We start from the raw sequence: 6,438 nt of genomic DNA, 5'->3' as shown, positions 1-6,438 counted from the left end.
AAGTGACAAGCTTCTCTATAGTTCAAAACTACTCCTATATATACTACTCCTCTTGATCTTCTAGCGAGGTCTTCAAGTCTTTGATGTGGGCCTTAGATCTTGAGTTGAAGCAAGTACAATCTTCAGTGGGCTCAGCTTGCAGAAAAGTGTGAGTTAGGCATTAGCGTTAGTTAGGACGTTAGTGGCATTAACGCTAAGTGAAAATGTGGGTTCAAGAATGTTAGTGGCAATCACCTTTCTCACTAACGTTCCAACCCCAAAATGGTCCACGTTAACTTCGACGTTAGTGGAACTAACGTGACCACTAACGTTGCCTCATGATCCTTCGCAAACGTTATTGGGAATCACCTTTTCCAATAACGTTACATTGTGCCCCCTTTCCCCACGTTAGAGTTCATGTTAACTAGGTTAATGTGGCTCTTAACGTGGGCATGCCTAAGCTTCGAGAGCGTTAGTGACACTTACCTTTGTCACTAACGCTCCAAATGCCCCTCCTCTCCACGTTAGAGTTCACGTTAACTAGGTTAACGTGGCTACTAACGTGGTAGTGAATGCTATCTCCAACGTTAGTGACAAAGGTGAGTGTCACTAACGTTGGCTCATCATGCTTAGCTCCACGTTAACTTCTACGTTAGTGGTCTTAACGTGACCACTAACGTGGGCAATGTTGGCTTGATCCAACGTTAGTGACAAAGGTGAGTGTCACTAACGTTGGCATTGTCTTTCCCTTCCACGTTAGAGTTCACGTTAACTAAGTTAACATGACTCTTAATGTGGCTAATTGCCAACTTGTAGCGTTAGTGGTATTTACTTTTACCACTAATGCTGGAGCTCCCTTTTTCTACACGTTAACTACCACGTTAACCTAGTTAACGTGGCAATTAACGTGGGCTTAGGATGGGTTCGCAGGCGTTATTGGTGGTCACCTTTTTCATTAACGCTACAAGCTTGTCCCTATTCCACGTTAGTGGTTACGTTAATTAGGTTAACATGACTGTTAACGTGGCTTCTTCTTGCTTCCTTTGTCCTGAAATTAAGCAAATAAAGTGTATCAAAGGTCTAGCCCAAGTCATGAGATTATGCATCATCAATTTGTCATTCAATCCTTGCATAATCCTTATGAAATTATGTAAAATTCACAATAGTTGCTTGAGTCAAGGTGTAAATGAAATTTCATCCAAAACTTGCTTATTTCCTAAGAAAATGCATGAAACTACTTTAAAATAGTAAAGAAAAAGGTCAGTGAAATTGGCCTACATTCCCTGGCATCACAACACCAAACTTAAAGCTTGCTTGTCCCTAAGCAAGTACTTTCATGCATATCAACTTAGGTTCATTCCTTTACTGGTTTTCAGGCCTTTATCATGCTCTTGAATACTCTCTTGATTGCATCCTTTGAGACTTCCTAATTGTTGATCTTTCCTTCTTTTCCAAGTTTTATTGCATTCTTTTTATAGGCTAAGTGCCATGTAAGAGGGCGACTCTTTATCATAAGTTTTCAGCCAACACTCCCGAACCAGTTGGTTCAATGTGCTAGGTGTTAAGGCACCCCTAAGGACTTACTCCCTCAAGTCTCTTTCCCCCATACATACACACCACAGGCACATGGTTTGTTATTTTTTTCTTTCTTGAGACCTTGGTGTCCAGCACCTCTTTGGGTTGCTAAGTGTTCTGTAGCGAAGGTTACTCTTGATAGTAGATTTTCAGCTGATAATCTCGGATTAGTTAATCCAAGTTACCAAGTGATAAGGCACCACTAAGAGCTTATTCATCCAAGTATATCCCTTGCACATGCCTCAATCTTCAAACCCTTGGTGCCCAGCATCATCTCTTATTGTTTTTCTTTCCTTTTTGACCTTTATTGCTCTTTCTCTTTTCTTATTAGGATCTTATCAATTAGCTAGTCTCCTGGGGTGTGTTTCAAGCATATGATTCAGGGTAGATAGTTGCCTTTCTACCTTGTTGGTGAACCAACTTAGCTAATTAATCACCCTACCATAAACATTCAGAATTTACTTCACAAGATAACTCCACTCTTGTTCTTTTCATAAGATCTTCTTTTTGATTGGCTTAAAGGACAAGCATACAATAAGCAAGATGAAAATGAAGTAGGGACATTAGACTAGTAAGCATAGACCTAAGCAACTAAAGCTTTAAAGGCAGAATTGAAAATCCTAAACTACTATGGAAGCATGTTCTATTGCATACATGATTTTCCTTATTTAAAGCATTGAAAGAGATAAAACTAAGAAGGGACTCCACCACCTTTTACTCCTGGGGATGCTCATGTTCTTTTGCTTCCTTGTCTTCTTTGTGTCCAGTTGTGCTTCCTTTCATCCGATTCATTCTGGCTATTTTCCAATCTTCTAGTGCTTTCCTCAATGATTCATGACTCTTTTCGGCCCTTTCTCGTTCCACTCGTGCCAATTCATCCTTTACGTCCTCATATATTGTGATCCCAGGGTGTAGTACAGGTAGTTGTCCGACTAAGTACCCGAGCCTGGCTTGAGTATTTACGTGATATCCAGTCTCACTCATATAAACCCCTTTCGAAAAAGCTCTGTACTCGTCAAAGAGATCTGCCTGTTCTCTTTGTTTTCGATGCATCTCATGAATGTGTGCACCTTGATGTGCTTGGATGTTGATTAGCTTTTGGATGGCTTCTTGTTGTTGATCTTGCTTTTGGTTCAAGTTACGGAAGGACTCATTCCACTGTCTTCCTTGTTCCAATTGCTGCTCCATCAATTGTTTTTGCCACTCCCCTTGAAGACAAGTGTGTGGTTTCCTTGGTATAGTGGCCGAACCTCCTTTCTTTGGTTGTCCTATCAAGTACCACCAATCCCCTTTTTGATTTCCTATACAAGACAAAAGGAATGCAAAAAGTTAATTGAATTTTTGGTGGGAGAAATTAAAGTGTGAGATAGCTACTATTAAAATCTTTTTCTTTTGTTTTTAAAATAACTAATTGCTTTTCATGAATGCAAATTAATCGACCACTCAATTTCCCATGCATGCAACGTTGGTAACAACAAACTTGTTTGTGATCATATGGTGCAATAAGATTCGAAAAGAATCTCATACCATTGAGTGTGTTCAAGCCCTCTTGGTATGCCTTGAACACCAAACATATCATGTACTCTATACTGCATGTAGGGATTCTTATATTGTTTGTCGAAGTTGATTTAGAATCCATGAACTTTTCCTTATTAACTAGTATTAGAGATTAAAAAGAAAGGGTATAGAACATGGGTTGCCTCCCATGAAGCGCTTCTTTAGCATCATTAGCTTGACGTTTGGCCTTTGTCAGGGTGGTTGGTAGTGCTTCAAGTCCTCTCCCCTTGTAGTGGATTTATCTCCATTGGCTTTGTTAAGAAGCTCCACATGTTCTAAGGATAAGATTTTGTTGATGGTGTACAGTGGGGGAAACAGAGATGGAATGGTGCGGAGATGAGGTGGTATAGATAGAAAGTAGGCAGAGACCACTTCATCTCCTGGAGATAAGTCTTCTGTAGGAATTTTTTTGTTCTTCCATCCCCTTGGGGCCTTTTTCTTTGTTTCCCTTGATATGACCTTGTTCCTCATGGTTCCTTCTTTCAGGGGGATTTTGTTGCTTGTCCCATATGACTCTGGTGAGTTTAGCTTCTCTTGGATCACACTTGGCTGTTGTTCCTTCTGATTACATTGCTCGTTAACCATAGGAGTTCTTAGGTGTGGTGCTTGTGCTCCCTTGTCTGGCTCTTCCATAAGCTCTTTATCGTGCTCTTCCTTCGACTCTTCGTTATCATGATCTGCTTCTTGTGATGGTTTGAAAACATTGATGGTGAGCTGTTCATCGTGTATCCTCAACACTAGCTCTCCTCGCTCCACATCTATAAGCGCCCTGGCTGTGGCTAAAAATGGCCTTCCCAAGATAATGGGATGGATGGGGTTCTCTTTCATTTCCAAGATAACAAAGTCCGTGGGCAGGAAGTAGTTTTCAACCTTCACTAACACATTCTCAACCACTCCTATTGCCTGTTTTTGAGTTTTGTCAGCCAATTTGATGATTACGTCTGTGGGTGTTAGCTCATTGATTTAAAGCTTTTTCATGAGGGATAGAGGCATTACGTTGATACTTGCTCCCAGGTCACAGAGTCCCTTATCAAATATTGTCTCTCCTATAACACAGGGAATGTGGAAGCTCCCTGGATCCTTCTTCTTTGTGGGTGGCTCTGTTTGAATGAGAGCACTGCACTCCCTGTTCATCTTTATTGTTTGTCCACATTTCAATGAACTCTTTTTGGCCAACAGCTCCTTTATATATTTGATGTATGATGGCATTTGCTGGAGGGCTTTAATGAATGGTATATTTACATCAAGAGATGTAAACATGTCAAGGAGCCTTGAATACATTCTCCTTGCTACACCACCTTTGAGCCTTTAGGAAAAAAGGTGCATATGGGTTCAGGGTCCCCTTCCCCTTTTTCTTGTGCGTGGGATGGGGTGTATAGTTTCTTTCTTCATGATTTCCCTTTGGACTGTCTTGGAGATGTTCTTTATGTGTGTCTATTTCCTCCATACTCCTCTCATCACTTGTGGTGATCATCTTGCATTCTTCCCACCTTACTTTCTTTGTTTTTTCTCTTGGGTTCTTCTTTGTGTCACTTGGAAAACTATCAATAGGTTTGGGAAACTGTTGAGAAAGATATCCCACTTGGGACTCCAACCTCTTGATGTTTTTCCCTTGGTTTTTGATATTGGCTCGCACTTCATCCTTGAACACTCTGTTGTCTTGGACCTCTTTGTATATGTTTTCAAGTAGAGCCTCAATTTTGGAAAGTCTATCCTCGGTTGGTGATGGTGGGTTGAGATTAGGTGGTTAAGAAGGGTGATTAGGTGGGTGATGATAGGATCTCTGTGAGGTATGTTGCTGAGTTGCATTGTTGTTGGGATTGTGATTGTGGCATCTCTGATCTTGGCCTTGGTCTTGTTGGTTTCCCCACCCAAAATTAGGGTGATTTCTCCATCCAGAATTATAAGTTTTGGAGTATGGATCATGGATTTGTCTGGGTGAGTTCCCAACATAGTTGGCTTGTTCCCAATCACCTTCTTCTCCTATATTCACTCCTTCTTAAGCTGGTGATGAAGTGATGACTGCTGCAACTTGGTTTTCTTCTACCTTCTTGGTGAGATCTGCTAGTTGCTTGGTGATCATCTTATTTTGAGCCAGCAATGCATCCATGTGGTTCAGCTCCATTACTCCTCGAGTGTTGCTTCTTTCAGAAGCATAGAAGTAGTCATTCTCAGCTACCGTTTCAATGACATCTATGGCTTCTTCAATGGTTTTCTTCTTGTTTGGAGAGCCTCCTGATGAATGGTCTATAGCCTTCTTTGACTCATAAGAAAGACCTTCATAGAAAATGTGAAATTGAACCCATTCATTGAACATGTCCGGTGGGCATCTTCTCGTTAAGTCCTTGAACCTCTCTCATGCCTCATAGAGGGTTTCCCCATCTTGTTGCCTGAAAGTTTGCACCTCAGCCCTCAACCTGTTGATTCTTTGAGGAGGGTAAAATCTTGCCAAAAATTTGTTCACCATATCTTCCCAATTTGTTAAGCTCTCCTTCGGAAAGGACTCCAGCCACTTGGATGTTTTGTCCCTGAGAGAAAAAGGGAACAAAATTAGCCTATAGACATCTAGATGGACTCCATTAGACTTCACAATGTCACATATTCTCAAGAAGGTGGTTAGATGTTGATTGGGGTTTTCTTGGGCACTTCCTTCAAATAAGCAGTTGTTCTGAACAAGGGTGATGAGCTGGGGTTTTAATTCAAAGTTGTTGGCATGTATGGTGGGCTTTTGGATACTACTTCCACAATTTCCTGGGTTTGGATTGATGTAAGAGCCTAGAACTCTTCTCTCTTGCTCAGCATGATTTACAGGGCCTTCTCTGGCATGGTTGTAAGCTTTTCCTTCATGGTTGTTTTCTAAGTTCTCCTTCATGTTTGTTTCAAAGTACTCTTCCTCTTCCTCAGCACCAACAACTCTTTTCCCTCTTGCCTCCCTCCTTGGTCTATGGAGGGTCCTCTCAGGTTCTGAATCAAAGGAAGTTGAAGCTCTACCTCTTCTCCCTGTCATACAACTAAAAGAGCACACAGCAAGAAATAAAATGAAGTGATTATTCTTGTTAGAGTGAGTGATTGTTAGTGTGAGTGGTGCAATTTATCAAACAGTTAGTGGGTTAGTGAGCAGAATTGTAAGTAAATTCGAAGAAAAAGAAAATAATGAGAGGATAGGGGGTGAGGAAGAAACTAAATAAACTGAAGGTAAATGACTAGATAAAATAAACAAACAAAAGAAAAATACTCAATCTAGTGAACTTCCAACTTAATCATTGTTGATACAAAATCAATCCCCGGCAACGGCGCCATAAACTTGATGCACGAAAACTTGTCTCT

At 40.9% G+C, this 6,438-nt stretch overlaps 1 non-coding gene across 1 annotated transcript; it reads left to right on the top strand.

Annotated features, from left to right (window-relative positions):
- The first annotated feature begins 5,426 nt into the window (after positions 1 to 5,426).
- On the top strand, positions 5,427 to 5,530 carry LOC112804518 (small nucleolar RNA R71). Its single transcript, XR_003203131.1, has one exon. It is a non-coding gene; the product is annotated as a small nucleolar RNA R71 (small nucleolar RNA).
- Positions 5,531 to 6,438: the final 908 nt, after the last annotated feature.

Source organism: Arachis hypogaea, chromosome 5, assembly GCF_003086295.3.
Source record: "Arachis hypogaea cultivar Tifrunner chromosome 5, arahy.Tifrunner.gnm2.J5K5, whole genome shotgun sequence".
Classification (NCBI taxonomy): Eukaryota; Viridiplantae; Streptophyta; class Magnoliopsida; order Fabales; family Fabaceae; genus Arachis; species Arachis hypogaea.
Note: the sequence above shows the minus strand (reverse complement) of the source record. Positions and strands in the feature narration are given on the sequence as shown.